Genomic DNA, 12316 nt, shown 5'->3' on the forward strand with positions numbered 1-12316 from the left:
AGGATTATATCCTGGTCAAATCCATTGCAAGTCATAAGTCAAAAAACACAGTACACTGTACAGTAAGGGTATCCAACCTTTTGGCTTGCCTGGGCCATAAGCCCAGGAGAGAAATTGTCTTGGGCCACATATAAAATATATAGTTAATGTATATAGGTGACAAAACTTTCTTTTTAACCATATCTTTTATTATAACCAAAAAAGGAGGCAACAGAAACATAAAAGTAGTGGGGTATTTGAACATGTTTTTATGAAACTAATGCATCAATGTCTGGTGCAACAGAAGTGGTTGCCCAGGTTTAATAATTAAAGGAGAAAACTTACATGTCTTCTTGATACAAATAAGCACCTGTCTTTACAGGCACAATATACGAGCAGGTAAGTCGAGGTGTCATTATCCAAAATCGATGTATTTTACTTGCCAAGTTGCACAGAACATGTAATGTCTGATGCACGCAGGTCTGGATTCGGCCACGGTGTGGTGGGCGCAAGAGGCAGAGTGAGCAGTGCACTGTGCCCTGACCTTACAAGCTTTCAGCTGTCACCTGCACAGCCCTACCTAGAACACCATGCAATCAAGTCATGAAAAATGCTGCTTAAAAACACACAATAATGTTAAAAGTTTACAATCTCACAAGGCCGCATTACTAGCTGTCTAGAGCCATGGGGGTCCTGTGGGCCCTGGGTTGGACACACCTGTAGAATATCGGTTCTTCACCTTTGATCTGGGACTGCCTGGGCCCTGCAGCTTGCTGCTACTGCCCAGCCTCAGGAAAGAGCATCATACTGCATACCGCTAACCTGGGGCAGGTCTACCCCCAAGTGTGGTTTCCACTGAATGCCTATGGGTTTTGCACCATTGTGTCAAGTTGAATCATCGTAAGTCAAATCATCGTAAGAAGTGGACCATCAGTAATTTGGCCTCATCTTTCTCAGCTCATTCAAAAGGACCCTAACCCCATTATTGCCTTAGTAATGCCTGGGTCTCTGGACCATTGGCCTGAACCCCCTATTGGCTCACTCTTTCTTTCTTTTCTTTGTTCTCTCTCTCTCTCTCCTCTCTCTCTCTCTCTCTCTCTCTCTCTCTCTCTCTCTCTCTCTCTCTCTCTCTCTCTCTCTCTCTCTCTCTTTCTCTCTCTCTGTGTGGTACTGGGGATTGAATCCAGGACATCACACGTGCTAGGCAAGTACTCTACCACCGAGCTTACACCTCCAGACCTTTTTAAATTTTATTTTGAGACAGAGTCTCACTAAGTCACCCAGGCCTTCAACTTGGGATCCTTCTGCCTCAGCCTCTCAAGGAGCCAGGATTTCAGGCATGCATTGCTGACACTTTCTGCTGGTGGACTCTGAAGGTAACAGTGTGCAGTGCAGGTAAGGAGAAAGAAAAGCCAGGCAGTAGACAGGAAGAGGAAGTATTTCTGTCAGGTGGCCAAGAATGGAATTGTGCTTGGGGTACTCAAAGCAAACAATCTTTTTATAAGGATTCCTACCCAACAAAGGGAGAAAACCTCAGAATGACTGTTTTGGGATAGCCAGTCCTCCTGCAACTGGAGAGCTCCCCTCATTGATGAAATTTAGGAATGCGGCACCTGGGCATTTGAGAAAACAGCAGGAGCAGGAAGGATTCCTGCCCTCCCCACATCGCCCATCTCCCCTGAAGCAGGATATAAATTCATCATGTGAGAGCTTCCCTCCTTGTCTCCAGAAAAAAAGAGGCAAAGATTCAGAGGGTCCAAGTACAATCTGAACACAGACCTTGCTGAGCCTCCCAAATTCATTACCATTTGATCACACTCCTTTTATATTACTAGGCCCGTATAACAGGGACCTAATGGTGGGGACAAGTGATCTTGGGGAAGTCTGTCTTCTCTGCAGAATTGTTTGTGTGGCTCCTCGTAGTCAGGCTGATGAATGCAAACAGACAGTCATTGTTCTGGGGAAGGGTACAAGAGAACATTCTGACAGGTGGATCCTAAAGGTGGTGGTGAAGAGGTGGGTCCACGTATATGTGGTCCATGAAGTCTCTTGAAAGGGTAGACATAGAAACTCTTCTAGCTTCATCTCTGTTCAAGCCATCCAACACAGACAGCTCCCATATGTTAAGGATGGTCTCACTGAGTTCAGCTGACCATGGAGATTCAAGGAGAAACTAATCTTGGTGGAAGGGAAAGGGGAGAAGTTGAGGAAGATAGGCAAGGTTTGCACAGGTCGCCTGAGCTCAGAGCACAACCTAATTTCTATTAGAGAAGGACTACTGAGCATAATGAAGGTTTTAGGAATAAGGGTGGCGTGTGTGTGTGTGTGTGTGTGTGTGTGTGTGTGTGTGTGTGTGTGTGTGTAGACCTGAGTCACGGAAGATGATATCATTGGGAGCACATGACAATTTTAGCATGGAATGATCAATTTTAGCACAAAACAATCAACAACTATTACAACTCTAGTTAGTAATTATTCTCTAACCACAGCAAATGAATCTGAGTTTTGACTCTAGCCAAGAAAAAGCAAGACAATCTTTAAGTTTCTGACTTTATTATGGGAAAAGAACCCCTAAGAAGGGAGGAAGGCCATTCAGAAACAGGTGAGTTGGGGACAAATTTGAATGACAAGTTCCTCAAGGGAGGGAATGATGTTAGAACCCAGTTCCTGTCCCCATGTCCCTTGCCTGCACTGCTATTGGGTACAGCTTGGGAAGCAAGGATCATAATGAGAACTTTCTCTTTTTAAAATTCTTTGTCTACTTGTAAGGAACCATAAACCATCCTGCTTCCATCTTTTTTTTTTTTTTTTTTGATACCGGGGATTGAACTTGGGACCTTGCGCTTGCGAGGCAGGCAGCAGAACTATTGAACTAAATCCCCGGCCCTTGCTTCCATCTTCTAATACAGAATATTGCCACTGAATGTTTGTAATACCTTATTGCATTTTCGTTGTTGCAGCTTTAAATCAAATCTGATCTGGAAGCTTGTCCCACAGGCCGAATGGAATTCAGCCAAGGATCACAGCCAGCCTTCAAAATCCTCCCCTTTGTCTCTTCTTGGCTGTGTCTTTATGTTCTTTTTGCGTCAGAGGCAGACGAATTTTGCTGAAAGCCTAATGATGTGTTTTGAGTGGGAAGAGAATTTCCACTCAGTCTCCTTTTTGCATCCATCACTAAGTTTAACCTCTGAGGTTAAGTCTCAAGTTTTTTTTGCCCTAAAAATAGCTGAGTACCGAAATGGGAATGGAAGTGAGTGGTTTCAGGTATCAGAAATCCACTGAGGATAAATGCCAGTGAATTCCCCTTGCCTGACCCCTGCTCCGGCTTCCCCCCACCGTGCAGCGGCTTCATCTGGACACGTCATTGCTCTCCCTAAGCAGCATTTATACAACAAGAAGGGAAAACCCCAGTGAAGCATTGCTCATCCTTTAATTAAAAAAAAAACTGGCCAATTTTTCTTTGGAAATATGACCTGATGCATTTTTTAGGAGAAATTATATTTGGAAACTAAACCAAATACTAATTATAGGCTTCTTGCCAACAAACCCAATACAATGTGCTTATCCATTTTTAATAGAAATGCAAAACTTTAATGGTTTATGTTAAATATATCCTGTTGAAATGAAACCTTAAGTTCCAGCAATTAAAATAGCATTTCAAATTATTCTGTTCATTTTTCACAAAACAGAAACATGCACACATTCACATATACAAATTATTTAAAGAAACAGAAGTGGCTTGCAATAGAATTCCCAACAGCAGCATCCAGTAGGACTTATAATTTAGACTTAATAGGGTCATTTGTGTGTGGAATTTTTAAACTTTATTGCTACCTATTGATATTTTAGGTCTATATCTTTTTTTTTGTGCCCAGCAGTAAAGTGAAGTTATTCACTTCCAGATGGTATATAAAGGGCACAGTTCTTAGAGGCGAACTTTAGCTTATGTGTTCATTTGACTAGAATAAAACGACCCCAGGGAATTCCATTATTAGTAGCCAATTAGTCATTAAACAACATACAACCTTAGTTAAGTGACTATAACACCAGATGGTGACCCTATAGTACATTTGCTCTCTTAGCCTGGAGGCGAGCATTTGAGAAACTGCCATGCTTCTTAGCAGCAGTAAATTTCATAGAGTTCAGTGCCAGAACACCATGTAGGGATGAACTAATGAAGTCCCCTCCTTTCACAAATGAGAATATCACTACTATACTTTGGATGCAGAGATGCCAGATGCCAAAAAGAGCTCTTCATTTTCACTTTATTTCCAAAATCTACAGTGTTTGCCAATAAGGAAAAGTGAAGCACAGATAGATTTAACATCACAAATTGAACATTTAAAAATTCTCCATCTGCAGAGCTGGTGTAATTTGGGGCTTAATTTCCAAGAGGCCTCTTTTTTTTTCTCATTATTCTTAACCTCATGATGACTATATAGATAATTGAAGATCAAAATACCATCAGGCTACATTTTCACCTTTTAAATAGTTTTCCTAAATTAGTAGAGAGAAAAAAAATTAGTAGAGAGCAGTAAGATAAACGAATGGAAAGAGATATGCAGTTCCATTGCTTTTTACACTGTAAGGTTGTCATGGACGTGTTTTGAAACGCATTCATTTTAAGCAACTGCTCACGCACATGAGCACAGGTCCAGTCCAGTAAAGATTCATCCTCGTCTCTTTCTTCCCAAGGCTCAGGCCTGGTCCAGCTTCACTGGGACCTTCATAGAGAGGACCATGTGGCAGGATTGACCTGGGCTTTCACTTTTGCTGTTCTTCCCTCCTCTGGTTTAGCTTCTTTTAGTATGACTGAGGAAAAGGGCAAGAGGTCTTACCTAACTAGGCCCATGATGTAGTCTTCTGCTGAGAGCCCGAAAGTTAATCCAGGTACTTTCCTGACCTGGGTGATCCAGTCCTCTACTACCCACTTCCCCTCTGGTGGCATGGCCTTGCCTGGCAGACAGCCCTCTGGCAGAACATCTCACGGACACTACTCAAGTCTCTCATTGCCCCCAGAAGAGTTGGAAGGTAGCCTTGAGTTTGTTTATGAGTCCTAGTTATGCTCTGTTTATCTGAACCCCACAGAGGCATAGACGGAGCCAATCAGTTGTAAATCAGTCAGACTAAATAAAATCACAGAGACAGACATGATAAAAGCCACCACGTGTCATTAAGGGCTTAAGTGAATTATATGCATGTGAGCTGAATCCTGGCTAGATAATGGTACTCCCCAAGCCAGATCACTCAGAATAAATCTAACCAACAAAATCACAGAGTACAAATCATACATTATGGACCTGGGCAGTGCCTTCACTATGAAAAAATTGCCCTGTGAGAGTCTCTCAATGTTAAAAACCCAACAGGCACTTCAATCCTGAGCAGCAGAGCTATAGATGTTGATTTGAGTTCAAGACCTCTTGCATAGGAGCCTGTCTAGCCCTCAATCTGGATGAAAAACAACAGGAGCCTGAGTGCTGGGTCCAGGAGTGGGACTCAGTCCTGAGTGGGGAGTATGAGGAGTGTTCCTCCCCATTCCTGGGTTCAAGGCTAATTTTAATTATCTTCTTCCAACCAGGGTCTCTTCAGCCTCATCTGTCCTTCATCTGTTTGTTCTGACTTCTCCAGAGGACACAAATCACCAGCTTCCCTGTTCGTTTCCTTACTCAAACTTGGGCCCCTCGCTGAGATTAACAAGAAGACAAAGAGAATTAGGTCAAACTAACATTTGACTTTCTAGTAGCCTTTCCTTTGCCGAAGTACTTCCATCTTCTTTTGCAAAACAGTGCTTCTGTGTTTGGGATATTGCCTCACAATAGGGATCTGGAGGATCAGAGTAATAACAAATCTATTATTCACAAAGGTTTTCTGGCACTATAATTATTCAACTGCTTCTCAGCTTCTGGGGCAAAGGAGGCACCTGTGGTTTATCTGACACTAGAACAGCAAACTATAATCCTTGAGCCTGATTATTCTGTCTGTAGAGGCAGGACATTTCCTTTCACCATGCTGATTTATGTCATAGATGCATGTTGTTTGTGGCCGTCTACCACTTTTTAACATTCTTTGGGCCAAGTACTCATTTGGAGGAATTGTCCCCTCTCCCGTTAGATATATTCAAATAGGATTTTGAATCACATTTTCCATCCTTTCTTTTGCCAAGGGTTAGGTAAACAATCTCATCTGTCTTCTTGAACTTAGTGATTCAAAGACTGAAAATGAAAAGGTCACTCATCATTTCTAGTGGAGACATCAGGACAAGATCATTTAGTAATTCTTGCTGCTGAGATCTTCTAGAGGTGCCAGGACCTATCTTTTTTTAAAAAATCCTGTGCCTTATATACTTCCCAGGGAATTCCCTTCACTCAGGCTAACCAGAGACTTGTTTTGTTGTTTGACACAAATATCCCTGATTGATACAGCTCTCTGAGCCCTCTTTCTCTGAACCATGAGCTCAGGGACAATGAACTCAAGGACATGATTGCAAAAGGATGACATACTTCTTATTCTAAGGACCTCACTCCTACCCTAAACCCTGCCCTCATATCCCAACCCCAAGGCCAACCCTAGGAAGATCGGAACATTCCAGTGTTTCTGATGTTTCATGTGGAGTTTGCTGGAACATCAGTGGAGCCTGGTTTGCCTTCCCTTTGTGAATGGTGATGCTGAGAACTTCCATCTCTTCCCATTCATCTCAGAAATTGGTTTCCTTACCTCCCATTCATTTCTAGCCAGCCATGTTTCTCTGAATTCACTCACTAGACTTAATTGTGCTTGTCCGCAAAGCTTGGGTTATACTTGTTCACTCAAATAAATCTATCATTGGTTGAATTCCTACCAGTACAATGTAATGAACTGAAAAATTTTAGGCCAATGATGCTATTTGGCATCATTTCCCAGTGAAGCAGAGGACAAAACTATTCATCAATGCCACAAATCCAAATGAGAGCAAATTCCATTAGCCTTTATCCATAAATATGTTCGCCAGAAATAGGCCATTTTTTCAGTATATACACATTATAAATTACATTAACTCTATGTTTTAAACACTAATGTCATCTGCCTTGAATCCCAGGGTGAGGTGAAGATATTTCCTGACCAGAATGTCTACTGTAGTTATAGGTTGGAAATGCTAGGATGGAAAATTCTCTTGATGAGTAGACCAAGTATCCACATTTTTGCCCAGGTTGAAGGTCAAATTTTTGATCTTCCTGCCTCAGCCCTGCAGAATGCTTGGATGATAGGCATGTGCCACCACGCCCAGCTACTATCAGAGTTTTTGTATACATTTTATCTTAGTCTTTACAATAGTTCTATGAATAATTTCTGTTCTGTTTTGTAGCTGAGAAACCAGAGAAATTACACACCCAGCTCAAGCTCAGAGAGAGTGGAAGGTGGGATGAAAAGTCAAACACAGGGTGACTAATTTTATGCTCCCACTCTCTCTAAGAAGAAAGGGACTGGATGTTTTCACACTGAAGTTTGCTTACAGTAGGGGACTGAAAATCAGACTTGGGCTTTCTATACTCCAGTAAAATCAACTGTGAAGTATAATAAAACATTTAAAATTTTCCAAAATGGGAGAAAATGTTTTGGAGTGAGTTGAGTGGGCTTTGTGATAGGTGGTCTCCAAAGATGGCCACTTGTATTAATCAGCTTTCCAACACTGTGACATAAGCCCCTGAGAAAATCATCTTAAAAGGAGGGAAAATTTTATTTTGGCTCAAGGTTTCAGTCCATAACTGCCCGGCCCCATTGCTTTGGATCTGTGGCAAGATAGTACAACATGGCCAGAGGGTGTGGTGGAGGAAACTGCTCACCTCATGGTGGCCAGGAAGCAACATGAGAGAAGGAAGGAACTGAGTCACAATATCTCCTCCAAGAGGACATCCCCAAGGACCTAACTTTTTTCACTAGGCCACTCTTCCCTTCTTCCCTTCCAAGAGCGCCATGGGCTGGGGACTCAGCCTTTAGTACATGGGCCTTTGGCAACATTCCAAGTTCAAACTCTAACACCCCTCAATCAACTATACATTCCAGCTTTCATGCTCTTATGCAGTCTCATTCCATTAAAATCTAGGCTGGCATTATAATTGAATTTTAACTTGTAAACATAATGCCTGTGTAAACTTCTGAGGCTATTTCATGTTCTACTTTGGTATCTTGAAATGCTCTCTCTGAGGAAGCCAGGTATGATGGAAGAAGTTTGGCCACCCTGAGATGCCATACTGAGAAGAAGCCAAACCAGCCACGTAGTGAGTCTGCATGGCGAGAATTCTCCAGCTAGCCTTGAGCTCTTCTACTGAGCCCAGCTGAGGCGCCAGACTGTATGGTTGAGCTTTCAGGTGACTCTGGCTGCAGCTGCCATCTGACTGTGGTTGTACGAGAAACCTCAAGTGAGAACTGCCCAGCTAAGCCCCATCAGCCTTCAAACCATGAGAGATCATACTACTTGTAGTTTCAAGCCAGTTAGTTTGGGCATTATTTGTTAAATAGCAATGGATACCTGAGACAGGTGCTGGAGGGAAGATGGCTTTATAGATGTTGAGATTTTACTTTGTGTACTGTTTTCTTTGCATATATCTTTTTTTTTTTTGGTTCCGGGAATTGAACTCGGGTCCTTGTGCTTGCGCAGCAGGTGGCAAAACCACTGAGCTAAAGCCGCAGCCCTCTATGCATATATCTTTTTCGTTTGTTTGTTTGCTTGTTTTGTTTTGGAGACAGGGTCTTGCTATGTAGTAGTTCAGGCTGGCCTTGAACTCACTATGTAGCCCCAGCTGGCCTTGAACTTGCAGTGATCCTCCTGTCTCAGCCTCCAGAGTGCTGGGATTACAGGTGTGTGCCACCATGCTTGGCTTCTTTGCATATATCATAGTGTGAAAATTTCCATAGCATGTTGACAGATCTTTCTACCATATCACTCTCCTATAGTGATAAAGAAATCCTATAATTCCCTATAATTTAATAAAAACTCCTTTGCCAGAGACCCCTGTAGTCAGGTTCCAGTACCCACCTGCCCAGTGTCCGACGCAGGCCTGAGGAAAATAGTACACTAAGAGACAGAACTAAGAGAGAGAAAGTGGGGCCCCAGGACAACCAATGCCAGTGCAACCGACAAAGGCCCTGGCCAGTCCCAGGCACTGACTTCCACCGGCAATCAATTTGGATCAAGGTGACATGTGGTTTCTATGGAAATTAACGTAAATAAGGCTCAGGAAGGACAAGACAAAGCATTCTCAAATTAGGAACAGAATAGACAAAATATAGGATTCTAATTAGAACATTGTCTTTCTAGTCTGAAGGTTTTAGTTGTGGAAATGGAATTTGGGTGCGAGTTACTCTGACCTCAGCACGTAGGCTTGGGCCTGGCTCACTGCTATAAAGGAGCCAAGCGTGGGGTTAACTCTTCACAGCCTGCTCTGGGCATAATCAGCGTTACAGTCCTCTGCATCCCTTTCTCAGCCAAATCTCCTCCTCCAAAACAAACTTCTAGTATTTCTCTCTCAGAATGACTTTCGTTTCCTTGTGATGTAGAATAGCCGCAGAGAAACAGAATCGGAGAGACTGGAGTTGAAAAGAAAAGACTTTTCAAAAGGGGTTAAATCCCCTGTGTGACAGAAAGGTGGACTGGATCCTGGGGAGTGGGATGAGAGCGATAAAAAGCGATTGGTTATGAACTGAATCTCTCCAAGGTTGAGAAACTTGAATAAAACTGGAATTGCTTCCTATACCTTTTTCCCCTGTGGATTCTGTGTCTCTGTAACTGTGACACTTCTCTGGAACTGGACCCCGTGGGGTGTGGCTTCCATTAAGGTCACATGTGTATCACCGCACTTAATGCTTTCAACAATGTCACGAGGCATGTAGTATTACCCTTGTTTTATAATTTCTGCCTAAATTCAGAAATTGAGGCTAATAGAGATTAAGTAACTTATGTAAAGTCGTATGCTAGTGGTAGGGTTTAGATCTAAAATGTTCCCTGAAAGTCTCAGGTTCGAGATGGGGTGTGGTTGGAAGGTGGGTGTTACTGGGGGCGTGACCTGGAAGAGTATAGTCTTGTCCTGAGCTCCCCCTCCTCTCTCTGCTTCCTGGCTGCCATGGGTCCATCACCTTTTCCTCTGCCAGGCCCCTCTGCCAGACTGATTTTTACCTCGGAGCCAGCCAACCCTGGACTGAAACTGTGAGCCAAAATAAACCTCTCCTCCTTTAAGTTGTGGGTGTCAGGTATTGTGTCCCAGTGATGGGGAAGTGACTCAGGCAGCTAGTAAGCAGTAAAACCATCATTTTCATCCAGGCCTGTTGGCTCCAAAGTCCACTTCTACTTCATAATTCTACTTCATAATTCCAGGGTCAGTTCCCTGTTGCTGTCTTCCCTTCATAATGTCCGTTCTTCTGCTACAAAAGCTTCTTTGTCTCCCACCAGGGAGGTGTCATTGGGGGTCAAGAAAGGGTGTGAATGTGGGACAGAGGTGGCAGTGAATATTTACTTATGTAAGATTTTACACATATAGCTGGATATCTTAAAAGTCAGAGGCAGTCTATACTTTCACTATACAGTATTTTGTTCATGCATCCTGCCCTGAATTTTCTAACAGTTTCTAAAAGCAGGTTTTTTAAAATGGCACATATGAATGCCAGATAATGCACTTCTTAAAAGTCTGTTATGCGTTCTTTATCATATTCAATTCTGTTGTGATCTATTGAGTTTTAAAGCTGCTAATTTGATGCAATCTACAAAGAAGATAACGTCCTAGGGCTATCTTGGAATGAGACTTTTAACAATAAAAGCTGCTGCTTCTGTTGATTATAAACTCAGATAGAAAATACTTGGCAATAAAAGCCTGGGTTCTGATTCTTTCTCTTTTTGATACCAGCAGTCAGTTGCTAACCTTTCCCCATCAACTCCAGATCTATCTCTGTTTAAAAAGGCACAAAACTCTTTAGCATTCTCCTGGCATATTTGTGTCATAATGCAGGTATGCTTTGGGGGAAAAGAAATGAGAAATGCTATTCTGCCATGATGATAAAAATATTCATGCTGAATTTCCATGAACAATATATATACATATATCTTTACTTCTTACTGATAGTATGCATTTCCTATCTTAAATATAAAATTATGGTACCTGAAATTTACTCTTTAAAAAATAGCTTGTGCACAAAATCAGATCCAGGCTATACAGAAATACATACCCAGTGTGCTCTCACAATAACCCTTTTGTACTTTTCACCTCCAGCAGAGCAAAGCCAGGGGGTTGCAGGGAATTTCCAAGCAGCCAATTTGACTAAGTAACTGTTGGGATTTTCTAATTAAGGATCTGGGAGAGACACTAAAATGAGAACTGGCAGTTATCTGTGAATTTTAACTATCCACGTTTTCACATACCCTATCTTGAAATGGTTTTTTTAAAAAAAAATCAGCATTAAAAAAATGAAGAAAGGCAGTAAAAGGGTAGGCCATATGGGAGCATTGCTTGATCTGGTTTGAACCGTGGATCTATCATTTGTTAGATGAAGGACTTTGGGCAATTTCCTTAATGTTGCTGAGGTTCTGTTTCCTGCCTGTAAACTGGAGGTGATAACGATGTCTTCCACCTGTGGTGGTCTGAGGGTTCCAGGGATCCAGTGGGTGACACTGGCACTGGTGCAGAGCAGGACGCCAGGAATTCACAGCTTCCTTCCTCTATAACATCAGAGGTAGAAAAGAAGATAAGGATGTTAATTCTACCCTGAAGTCTTAAGGACAGTATCTGAGGAGATAGAAGAAAAGCAAACTCAGTTTCTACCCTCACAACAAAGATCGCTCTGTGGAGCTTCTACCCACCAGCAAGCAATCCTCCCCAACAGCTGGGTGTCCTCAAGTGGAATTCAATTCTGACACTACCTGGAGATAGAGCCCCACCCCACAGGTTGAGGACTCAGTCTCCTCTGCTACCCCTCACCCCCACTTTAGGTGCCAGCCACCAGCCCCAGGTTGTTTAATCTGTGTTTTGAACTGACTGGCTATAAACCGGGGTTCCCACACACTCTCCTCAGGTTTGACTTGCTGTGTGGCTCACAGGACCCATGAGGCACGTGTTTATCGGTTTACTGTAAAGACTATTATGGAGGATACCAATGGAGAGAAGCATAGGGTGAGATATGCCAAGAGCTTCGGGCCCTCTGTACGTACACCACCCTCCAGGAGCTGCCACATCTGGCTACCTGGAAACTGAAGCCTCCATAGAAACTTATGGAGACCTCATAGCATTGGCACAATAGAAGCAGGAACAACCATGCAGAAATGTGATTGGACAAAAGACTATGAAGTAATGGTAATAGATGGAGAGGGGAACCC

The sequence above is a fragment of the Heterocephalus glaber genome, unplaced genomic scaffold, assembly GCF_053883595.1.
Source record: "Heterocephalus glaber isolate CG9 unplaced genomic scaffold, H.glaber_assembly_v1.0 deba00001472, whole genome shotgun sequence".
In the NCBI taxonomy this organism is placed as follows: Eukaryota; Metazoa; Chordata; class Mammalia; order Rodentia; family Bathyergidae; genus Heterocephalus; species Heterocephalus glaber.